Source organism: Crocodylus siamensis, chromosome 1 (assembly GCF_052110815.1).
Source record: "Crocodylus siamensis isolate JL-2025a chromosome 1, ASM5211081v1, whole genome shotgun sequence".
Taxonomy (NCBI): Eukaryota; Metazoa; Chordata; order Crocodylia; family Crocodylidae; genus Crocodylus; species Crocodylus siamensis.
Window position 1 is genome coordinate 274,671,505 of NC_143395.1, and position 12,540 is coordinate 274,684,044.

Genomic DNA, 12,540 nt, shown 5'->3' on the forward strand with positions numbered 1-12,540 from the left:
CAAATAAGTGTCTCCTAGGAAAAGGCTTCTTAACTTGTCCCTGTTATTGGTGGTTAATATTTTAGGTTAATTAGCTGCACCTGCAACTATTTACATCAACCAGCCGGGCTTACTAAGCAATATATGACAGGGATTGTCAGCGCTGTCTTTTCTTTAACCAGTCAGTTTGACATCTAATCTCTATTCCTCCTCTTTTCTGTGTATCGCATTAAATAGTTGAAGAGTAAATCATGGAGTCATAGAAAAATCAAGCCATGAGAGACAGAAGCCATACAACACAGCTCATGCTCAAGGCGGCATCATTTTAATATAAGACAACCCAGATAAGCATTTGTCTAACCAGCACTTTATTAATAAGAAGAATACATTATTTAAATAAGTGGTAGAATATGAATATCTTTATTTTGCAGATATGTACACTGACATTTCTGTCTTGTCATATAACCATTCTTTACCCTGTACAGTGTCTGTTGCAGTATTAAAGAAGAGCAATGATTAAAAATAGAAATATTGGTCACTGAAACCTAGTATATGGATCAGACATTTTTGCGTAGGAAAAAAGGCTTCTCTTTGAAAACAAATAAATGTGGGTTTTTTCCAACTCTTTCAGATTTGAAGGAACTCTAAGAACTTTTTTTTGGAAAGTTCCCTCCCCCAAAAAAGTATTTCCACAGAAAGATGAAGTTTTAAAAAATCTTCTTTTGAAATTTTTTCACAGAAAATACCATTTTCTGACCAACTCTCCCTCAATACTTATCATGGTATTTATGAATGGAAGGCTGAGGGAGGGTTCAGTTTCAGGACTTCTGTGGCTACAAGATGGGGAAGTCACAAAAGCACAACCAGCAATCAGCTAACCTTTAACTGACAATCTCAATCTGAACAAAAAGTGTATATGAAGTAGGTCTTTGGAGGATTATTAGTGAAAGTTAAAAGCCTAGTAGTAATAACTGGAACAGTGTTTCCTTAGCCAGAATGTGACTCCCTACAAACCAAATTAAATATGATCCAACTTAAAATGATGCCATGAACTGGAAGGCAGCTTGGGAGATATCCATGTATGTAAGTGATCGTGGTGTACCCACCATACATGAGAACGCAGGTTCAAAACCCTGCTCTTAACCAGGAAGGGGTAGAGATTTAACTGCAGGTTTCTATATCTCAGTGGTATGTTCGAACCAGTGGGCTTTTGGGTATTCTTCAGAAGGGAACTTTTATTTTGCAACAGTTGAGCCATATTGTTGTCCCCTGCCCTCAGTTTTTCAGGACCCAATTGCAGGAGAGGTTTCATAGCTGCTATATAGAGGGCCTTAGCTCTGTCCCTTCCCTCTATATTTTACTTCTGACTAACTTACATGGGGCTCCCTACTCATGTGGTTTCTAAGGATCTCTTCATTAGGTTCCTAATTTTCCCTTAGTCATTGTATGGTGAGTCTAGTAGCCTAACTCATGGCTGAGGATTTTATCGTGTACTAGGCTAATCAGTGCTTAACACAGACCTCTGAGAGGCTGGACCTTGAGAGCCAACCCCTAGAATGACAGGAAATCATTCAGAAAACCTGTCTAAAGACCTTGGAATCCATCACTAGTTTCTTCTTTAGTTTTAATGCAAAAGCCCCTTTTCATGTTTTTCAAAAATGAGAAGGGACTGGAGACTTAGGTTTCTCTAGTCTACAGGGAGTCTATTAGTGGTGAAATCTCACTTTCCAGTTTGAGAAGGATAGACCAACTGAGCCAGACTGCCCATTGGCCTGATATGGTTAAGACACACCTGTTTCTTAGCCAAGGGCACACAAGGGAGTGACACAGCACGAATCATATCCAGCCATATTTGACTCTCCAGCCTAAAACACCAGGGACACTTTAGCAGCTGGGTCAACAGGGATCAGCCTTTGACATGAATCCAAAATGAAACTTGAACTCATCATGCCTGTGGAGCTGTTGTGAGCATAACCAGTGTTTGCTCTAGTGTTTGAGAATGCTACAGCATTTTGGGTCAGCAACTAGAAGTGAATAAGGGCTTGATTTAGACTTCATGGGTACTGGTGCAAATCCACTGACTTAGTGGAGTTACTCGTAGTTTACACTGAGAGTGAGTACAGATGCAGAGATTGATTATAAATTGTGTTTGTTGGCAGCTCAGAGATTTGGAGGAAGGAAAAAATAAAAGGCCTAGTTACAGTTAGGCCCAATAGGTAGGGAAGTGAAAGAGCCTTCCCTCCCTAAGCTTTATGTCAAGTCAGTCATTTTTATGTAGGAGCACCTAGATGCCTCATACAGGTTAGGGCTGTAGCATGCTGTGTGCTGCACAAACATCATGGATGACAGTATCAGCATCAAGGAGCTTGTAGCCAACAGACTGGTCATGACAAGTCAATGAAAATCTTAATTTGCACCTTACTCTGCACAAGAAAGCTGTGCTATGGCAATCAAGGTTTTGGAGAGGATCTGACATAAACCTTTTAAAAAATTTTCTTTAATTGAAAAACCATGATGCACTCAAGATTTAAGAGGAAGGAATGTGAAAAACTGGCATATTAGAACTCGCTCTGGAGAGACAGGATCACAGGGTCCTTCTTATGAGCAGATAGAAAGGAAAGACAAAGTAAATAAGATTATTATTTGTATATCCCTTATTTATCATAATGCCCAATTGTGCTTATGGTATTTTAACTCCTGATGACCATTTTAGAGGGATAGTTTGAAGATGCAATTCCAGGGGACAGCTTGCTGGGTTAGTAAGGTCATTTTCCGCTGAGCTGGAGAATTCTGCAGCTTATCAGAATGCTAAAAGCTGAGTGAGCATGGATTTGCTGGTCCACTGGGAGAGACTGTGACTATATTTGACATTGGAAAGGAGGATTAAATCTGCTGGGAAAGTCAAAAGAGACTAGGAGGGACTTCTGTACAAGAAGCAGTATTATTTCTTTATCTTCTTTCCTGTAGGTCCGGGTGCTCCCTGGAGTGTTTATACTTTGACCCTATTTAATTTTGACTGGACTGTTGTCATGGTTTAAAAGTTCAGGCTTGTAGGTAGACAACAGTCACATCACTTTCAAAAATATTAGCTGAGAAATAGGTCTGAGTAATGCAATTATGTGGGCTCAAAGCTAACTCAGCTTAAAGTCAATTAGCATACTGCCATTACATCTAATGGGAATTAAATCAGACCATAAGTTTCTCAGGGTACTTTATGCCAGAGGCATGGAGGGCAGGCCAGGGCAGATGTTCTTGAATAAACATTTGACATAGTTACCTACAATCAGAAGGAACTGAACTCAGTCATCGATGTAGTCTCTTATAGTTTTTTTCCTATGCTACATGAACAGGTGCGAGTCCAGATTGCTTTTAGATTCAGCGTATCCCTGTTTTCCAACCATAAATTTGTTCTGAATAGATAAACATGCACCCTGTATTAGATTCACACAGCAAAGCCTGAGCAGTTGCCAACTGAAGGGAGCCTGAAACTCTATCCAGTTGCTCCTGGATCTCATGGCTGGGCACCTATCTGCAAGAAGGTACAGCAGCTCAGACTGTGGGTGCAGTTAAGATACTGATTAAATCCCACACAAGCTACTTATGTTTTATGGGCTTCAGATTTGATCTGCAGTGGCCTTTGTTGAAGCAAAGGTACCCACAGACTTCAGATTTTTCTCCTAGTAACTAAGCCAAGTGTTAATGTTATTGTCTGGCAGTCTCATTTCTTCTCCGGTCTTGCAGATGCCCAGAAATGGAGGGCTGCTCCTTAAACTGCTCCCGGATGAATAGATTCGTAAGTGGTTACTTCCTTAGCACTTTATATTCCTCAGAAACCAATTATTTTTATTTCAGGAACTGTGAGTCCTGGAAAGCTCTCTCCTCATTCCAAACCGTACCTGATAGCAGCAGTGTTGTAAATTAATGTCTTCTAATTAGCTTTTAAAATATGGAAGCTAGGCAGAAGAACGGAAGCTATAGCTGTTACAGTACATCAGGCTTTTTACAAGGTTTTTCTCCCAAATACTATTTTATTAGCAAATTAGAAGTATGCATGGTATATTTCCTACTCCATAGGCAAAGGAATCACTAGAATTTTCTTAAAGCTGAAAGCTGCCAATAAAAATCCTCTCCTCTACCCCCTCCTTATTTGAAGACTTGCTTATATGTTCTGGCTTGTTCAAACACCTGCTTTGGGAAGGCTGGTTTAGGAGGCAGCCTGATCTCATTCGGGGGTTCCAGGTACTACACTCCATACAGTCTCACCTTGCCCCAGTGGACACATGGTTTTCTACCTGGGTGAAGTATGGTCATTCTAAAGACATTAGTGACCGCACATGCTTACTTTTAATTATTTCATCCAAGCCCCTTAGAATTCATCTAGCTCAATTATCTGGATGGATTCTATCCTGCTTCAGTCACCCTCTAAAGAATGAAAAATGATGAGAGAGAGAAAGTAATTGTAATAGTAAAAGGTATAACATAATGCAACAAATAAAACACATCATACATACCAAGGACTCCTTAATGGAACAGGAGGACATAAGAGAAATGAAACAAGCACATTGGTTTTAATATATAGTCAGAATAATTTAATAGGAAGATTAAGCCTCAAGACCTCCATGTTGCCAACAGCAGTCCCCCCTGACCCTCCCTTTAAGCAGTAGACATCAAAGATTCACTCAAACCAAACAGCCTGTCAGTCTAGTGGATGCTGGTTTCTACAGCCAATGGTACACAGTAGAGTGGTGGGGCTAGCATCACATGCAACATGAGTTCACAATCCAAATGACTAGATATCTTTCTATAGCTGGATTGACTGTGGACAGCCATTAGCATGACTCTAGAGCAGGACTTGAAGCAAACAAAAGCACTGAAGTTAATGATGGTAAATGGGACATAATCATACTTCATTCTGAGATCCTGACTGATGGACTCTTTCTCTCTGCCTGCAACTGCACTGGAACTATATTCTTCCATCCTGCCAAGTACAATCACTTTAGTGGAAGTTGGCAGTATCTCAGCTTTTGCCTCACAATACTGCTAAGGGACAAGGTTACCGAAAGTCTTTGAACATGAATATTCCAAAAAAAAATGGCAATACAGTAGTTAGTTGTCACCAACCCCAAATGTAGTGGCTCATTTGAAACTTCCAATGCACTCACCTTACTGGTTTGATTCATTTTTATTAAGTTATCTTGTCAGCATTCTCATCCAATTAAAGTCAGTGTAGTTAATTAAAAAGACATGATTGGATATGGAGACATGACTGGATGGATATTAGCCAGGAAACTCTGGGAGTCCATACCGAGAATGTTTAGCAAAGTGTTTGACTTGAGGATGATATGACACATCTCTGCTAAGCTCCCAGAAGCAAATGGCTACATAAACACCCCCTGACCTATGAACAATCTAGACATTTTGAGTCACATTTTCAGCCATGCTCAGCACCCACCAGCTCCCACTGAGAACAATCTAAAAGCTGAGAACAGCGTAAGCCTGCGGGCGTTCAGCACTACGGAAAATCTGGACAATTTATTTAGGGCATAAATAAGAGCTGCTGGGTGTTTATCCCCTGGAGAAGTACACAAATCAGAGGGTGCTGTGTAGAGACTTTAACTGTCTGCAACACAGGAAGACTTGAGTACAGGAGATTGAAAAATGAATAGATGTACCACATAGCAATTGTATTTCTTGCTAAGGTGATGGATTAACGCTTTTGTTTCCACTGCTTTGCTTAATTACTGTGTGAAAAACAAGAGATACTTCAGAGTCTGTGAGGATGTGGAGGAATTTGGGTAAATAATAAACTCAAAGTAATTACAAAAATGGAACATAGCACTGAGTAAAAATGTTGCAATTATTACAATAATAATAACTTGATATGGCTCTTGACCGCTGCCTGAACACTCCTTCGCACCACCTGGTGTCTGAGAGCTGTTTTAGAGAGCATTAGGTTACACTGGGTACATGGGTTGGGAGCTGGGGTGTGCATATGGAAATTGGTTCATGGCCTTATGGAATAGGTATTTTTCAGCTACAGTCGGATCACTGTCTGAAGAGAATAATCTGTACAATAGGTAATTGAAACCTAAAACCCACCACTGTGGCTAAAACTGGGGTAGCTTCCTGGTTCAAAATAAGACGGGTCAGTAAGAGCTGGTCAGCAAGGATGGACCAGCAGATGGGCTTTCCTAGCAAGTAAGGAACATTCTTCAGTATCCCCATCCTATCAACACTGGTGCTAAAGCCAGAAGGTGAGCAATTTCTAAGCTTACAGTGCTGTAACAGAGGGACCTCTACAGGGATCTAGGACTGAGCTCTGCAGTTGCTCCTGCAGTTCACAGTCTCCACATGAGTCGATGCAGCATTTGTAAATTCAGCAGGGACTGAAGCAACTGGTGGGGGTGTGAGCTCCATCTCAGTGCCTGTGAATATCCAGACTATCATTCTTCCCAAAGGTTTATGCAAGTTCCCTCCCTGTGCAGACCATTCTCCAAGCCTGCACTGATTACAGTTTCTACATTGTATGTGAAAAGTTGTAAAATCCACCAAAGGTCAGTTTAAAAGCTCTTCAGTCCCATCAGTTCCCAGAGAATTTGCTATGGGCCTAATCATTGAAGCTGAAATTGTAAACTGTACAGGGACCTGGTTGTGCATAGCCAGGAAGGGAGGAATATTCAGTGGAAAATGACAGCCCAATTAAGCAGTATTGCCAGATTAAAATGGCAGTCCACCCCAGTAAATAGGGGAAAAAACTATCTGGATTGACATACAGGAATATTGACCAGAAAAAAATGTGTTAGAGTAATCAAGAAAGGAATAATGGGATGAAATGTCAACTGTAATGGAAAGGTTTTCCCTCCCCCTTTCAGTTTAATGAGGGAAATGAAATGTAAAAATATCTGTTAATGCAACATTGAGATTGAAAATTTAAACACACACAGGGGCCCAAGCATTCAAAAGTTAAAGCTCCCAGGGCAATGTTAATTCAGCCTCACTGGAGATTCACATTGCATATGGTCAAAATGGCCTTTCCTAATTCAGTTCCTCAAATGTGCAACATATAATACGTGGCCATTATTTGAGAATAATTGCTACAGTACATACAGCTCCTTACGGAGCCATCCAGGAAACAAATGTAAAAGCATGCATTGTCTGCATAAAAGACACTTGAGCAAAGACACAGTTCTTCCCACTAGTCCTTAAGTGTCACATGGCTCTGCTCATTCATTTACTTCAGACTTTGGACATAATTTCCTAAGAATAGGTATAATTTATTATATTTTTTAAAAGCTGTCAATACATTATTCCCCACTTACTGCCCTCAGAGGAATCTGTAGGATGTAGTTTCTCAGTCAGCAAATGGGTCTTTGATTGTTTCAAATCCCTACAATAATAATAATAAAAATAATAATAATGGAGACATTAATATATTCTTCAGATTTGGTTTTTTGCTTTTTTTCTGCTTGACTCACAAGTTAAAAAAGGCTAGAAGCACAACAGGTTAAGAAATGCATACACACTGCCTTAGAAGTTTCAGAATCCTGCTGCTAACATCTCTCTGCTTTCCCCTTCTTCCTACTCCCATGTAAATTAGGCACATCAGTACTAACTTCAATACTAAAACTTTTATTACTGGTCCAGTAATCCACTAGGAGTAATAAATGTGCATCCACGCTGCACACCTGCTCTCTTTTTTAAGCTCCCCTTTATTTGCACAGCTATTAAAGGAAGAAATTCAGTTTCAGACCACAATCAGCTTAAGTTCTTTATAAGGGAATCAAATGAAAACAAACCTTCACAGTTACGGTGACACACTTTTTTATGTCCGTTGTGATGAATGAGGATGCCTTGCAACTTGTGTGTTAAGTGTGGGGGATCAGCCAATGGCTTTTATTATTTATCTTACATATAGATCTTCTGCCCTCCCCCTCCCAAATCTCTCATGTTGATGACTTTTCCTTTTCTGCATGATCATAAAAGTTGCAGTGAACTACCCAGCAGAGCTGGACTAATTAATTCTTAAGGAGTCCGAAAGGAGAATAGATGGTAGTTTACGAGCTTCACCCTACAAAATGCTAGGCACTCTGACCCTCAGGACAGAGTACATCAGTACGTGCTCAAGTATTTTACAGTGTCAAGGCCAGAGCCTTGCAGGACCATGTCCTCATAAAGATTGTGATGCTATGAAAAATCACTGTAAGTGCCTAAGGCAGAGCTGAGGCCAAGTGTCATTCCCTTACTGAGCTTCAACAGACCAGCATTTGATTCCCTGGTCCTTTCTACCCAAAAGAAAAAAAAGTCAAACCCTTCCTCCACACACATCAAGGTACTTGGCAGTCCATGGGCATAGATGAAGGGAAATAATTCTTACTAGAACGTTGCATTTAGAGAGAAGGAAATAAAAATCTCAGCCTTTAAAGAGCTTGCAAATTCAGCATTAGACAACTAACCTTATGTTAATTTACAGCTAAAAGACCCAAATGATCTTCACTCCGATTTGATAGAGATGCCAGGCATCTATCTTCTGTCCTTTGTGGGTGGAGTGTTGAAAATATACACCACAGATTAGTAGTCTTGTAATTGGTTTCGTCATCATGCTGACCTTTGTGTTTTTCATGTACATACTATAATTTCAAGATCTGTGCCCAGGCAATTCGCCTATAGAGATAAAAAATATTAAAACTAAATCTGTGTCTAATGTGGCCAGATCACTTAGGATGCTCAATAACATGGAGTATCAGGCCAATAATAAAAAGGAGGAAATGGCTGACTTCTGGCTTTTCTTTGGCTAGCCAGAAGTCTATTAGGAAGTGTAAACACAATAGGTTTAAGACTGCAACATTCGAAGTCTATAGTTCTCTACAGTTTTCTATTTAAAAAGTTCCCCATCCAGCTCAACTTCTCTCATCAAAACCCACAACTTAGTTGAAAGCAAAATGCATTGGTTTCAATGGGCACGTCTATGCGTTCATTAGTGCCCAGTAGCACGAACAATGCATGCCCCTGGGGGCTAGGTGGGTATGGTGGTTGCCTGCACACAGCAGCAGTAGTGGTGATGGCAGTAGGGGCATAGTGGTGGTGAGCGGGAGCTCCCGCAGGTGGCTACAGCGGTGTTGGCAGCTGTGGGGAAGGGGTGGCAGGCACTGACTGGTGGTTGGTGACCACTAACAGATGCTGCCAGCATCATCAACAACCAACGGCAATGGGCGACTGCCCACAGATGCTGCCAGTGGTGATGGTGGCGAGGGGTGGGTGGCAAGCAGCAACCGTTCGCAGGCACTGCCGGCAGCAGCGGCAATTGCCAGTCACAGGGATGCACTGCCAACCTCAGGGGGTTCATATGTATCCATGTGCACCCCAATGCATTGCCAATGCCTAATAGTTACCATGCATTTAGTTTAGTACTTCCTTAATTAAGTACTAACTAAATGTGCAGTAATTACAGTTACTGTGCAGTAGTGCTGGCACATGGGTTTTTTGTGATGCTTACTGTGCAATAGCCTAATAATACTACATAGTAGCATATTAAGACAGTTTTTGACTGGCATGCTACTGAGAAATGTTATTAGGCTACCACACAGTAAGCATCTTGTGTAAATGTGCCCAATGAAACTCTTGTCAGGAAGGTTTCTCAGGTCCAGTATGATATTTGCAAAAGCCCTCCAGAGTAGCCAGTATCCTGGTAGATGTGGCATAGTATGTGGGAGACCAGAGTCCTAGTTACCACTCTACATAGCCATCAGCCAGCAGAGTCTCTGCCCTGATTCAGATCAAGGTGCAGATTGCTATCTCCTGTGATCCAGGAGAATGTCCTCGCTAGTAGGTTTGGAGTGTTGTTTTATTGTGATGGTCTGGGACATGGCGACTGGTGCTACTTTAGTCAGGGGGAGCATGTGCCCCCCCCAGTAACCAGTCAGTGACCGGGGGCAAGGGTCCCCCAGGGCCAATCTTGCTGATGGGGGAGGGGGGCGATCATGAGATGGTTGATCACTGTGGCTGACTGCTGTGGCTGCTGCTGGAAGTGGATACAGCTGCTTCTGGGCGTGCCACGGTGCTCAACTCTGTGGCCGAAGCTTGCAGGGGGGGCACAAGCACTCCTGCCTGCCCCCATCCCTGTCACCTAAGTAGTGAGCACGGTTGGTCGGGGGTGCACCGGCGCTCTCAGGGTGTGCACATGCACCCCTGTGCATCCCCTAAGCATCACCACTGGTCCAGGAAATACACAAGAAATGTATGACCTGACATTTGCCTAACATTACTCTCAACTATACAGTTGGTCCAATAAAAGATATCACCAAAAAAGCCTTGTTCTTAACTATCAGGTGATTAACAGATGGCTACTCAGGATCAGTTGGTTGGTCTCTCAATTCTTTTTTCTTTGAAAAATTTCTAGAGGGCTCAGGTTTGTCCTGCATCAGAATGGAAACAAACATTGAGTCACCTCTCATGTCTGTATCGAGAACAGAATGCTTGCTTTTGGGCCAGCCCACCTGACCAGATCCTTGGTGCAATAAGGATCGAATCTAGATTTCTCATTTCCTAATAAAATTGGCTGGCAGGAGGGGAGGGAGGGGGTGTGTAGAGTGAAGGTAACCAGAGAAACCTCCTTTGCCAATTTCCATACTTTTGAGCATTTGGGAATACTGTAAATTTTAAAAAATTGCTTGTTCATGATCTCAGTTAGATCCTCAGAAATTCACAACAGAACTTAAAGCTGCTAAAGGCACCATATGAAGCCCCCTTCCCCCAAGCTTTACAGGGAAATCTTCAGCTCCTGTGAGTCCACCTGTCTCTGCAACCTCTAAACCATGTCCTGTAGGCATTAGGGGCATGTTGTGGGATGGGTGAAGGCAGTACCAGATCATGGTGTGCTGGGATGATCCTTGAGAATACTGTCTGTGTGAGTTACAACAGTCAACTTGGCCAACAGCAACCCTGCAGCCAGGGGTGGGGGAAAGAAAGCCATATCTTCTGCCCATCCAAAAGCTACACTCAAGCATAGCTCTGGTGCATGTGGGGACCAAGGATCATGATTTCCTGAAGAACTAAAATGTAGAATTCTTGCTATCCTGCATCCAGACTTCTGGGGATGGTAGGACCACAGCTTCTTTCACGGTCCTCTCCACCCTCCTTCTCTTCTCTTTCCTGCATCTAGTCCTTTAATAGCTCTCATGGGTCATTCACATTTTCTCCTTTTATGAAAGGTGGTAAAAACCTACATAGAGGAGGTGTGAAATCAGGGAAGAGAGATGGGAAGACCAAGGGATGGAAAATATTCTGCCATGATGGAAAACAGCCCTCCTGCCATCATTTCTCAGAAAACGTGACTCTCTGGGGCCAGAAACTCCAGCCCTAGGAAACCAAATATTCATTCTGTCTCAGGGCCATCTGAGCAAGCGTCTCTAGAGAATCCTTCCCAGATGTTATATTCTGCTTACTGCAGACAGGGGAGGAAGCTGGAATTTAATTTCTGCTGGGTGGACGCTCATGAAGCACAGAGATGATCAATGATTTGATTTAAAGCACTCCTGATAACTGCTGATCAAGCAATCCCTACCAACTTATCCCATCAGGCAAACACGTGTGCAAATAGCTCGGCAGCATGTCCCAAAGGCCAACAAATTCTATCTCTGTCAAACAGAAAGAGAAGTGCAGCTTCCAGGTCTGGGGCACTAAGGGGCACTGCATCCACACACACCTGGTAACTGGTAGTTCAGTCTGCCAAACTGATTATTCTCCTCTGCAGTGGTATAGGAGAAGAAATGTTACTGGCCTGGGCAGATCTAGGATTTCAAAGAGTGGGGTGTGGGCAATGCAACTGGTGCCAGAGGGGTGGCTGAAGACATCCTTCCCCCCACCCCAGCTGTAGGCAGATTTTTTGAGTCCCCAAAGCAGGTATGACTCTGCTCTCTAACCCCATTCTGAGCACCTTATTCTCTGTGGTGCTCAAGAGCACCTCCCCTTCCATAAGAAGGGGGAATCTCTCTGTCTCTGCTGCTGTCCCCAGCTGACCCAGGGCTGGGGGAATCCCCAGAGCCAGGCTGCAGTGAGTGGCTGCATGGGTTAGGTCCTTTTTTCCAGGACCTGTTCCCTGATTGCCCCCTGCTGCCCCCCAGGTGTCCCCCACTGGCTGGAAGCAGGTGCTGGAAAGGGGGAACAACCTATTGATGCTGTCAGTCCTGGCCTGCCCAACATAGCTTGTCCCTGCAGCTGGAGTCCCTAAGCTGACAGGGGAAAACCAGGGGAGAAGACAGGGTTCAGGGAACTGGCTGCTGCTGCCAAGCCCCAGACCCCAGGCAGCAGGTCCTTCAGCCCCTGGCCGGAGCAGGGCATGAGCAGCCTTGGGTTTCCCCTACTCCTGGGGACAGTGGTGATGGATAGGTCTCCCCTTCCTCACCTGCTCCCTGCTTGGTTCCCTTCCCCCCTGGGGTATTCCCCACCAGCCCAGGGCTCCACTTGCGCCTCTCATTTCACAAGGGACCAGGCATTTACAGCTGTGGGGAACTGAAGCCTCCAGCAGGTAAGCTACACTGGTGAAGAGGGCTGTGACGACACTAC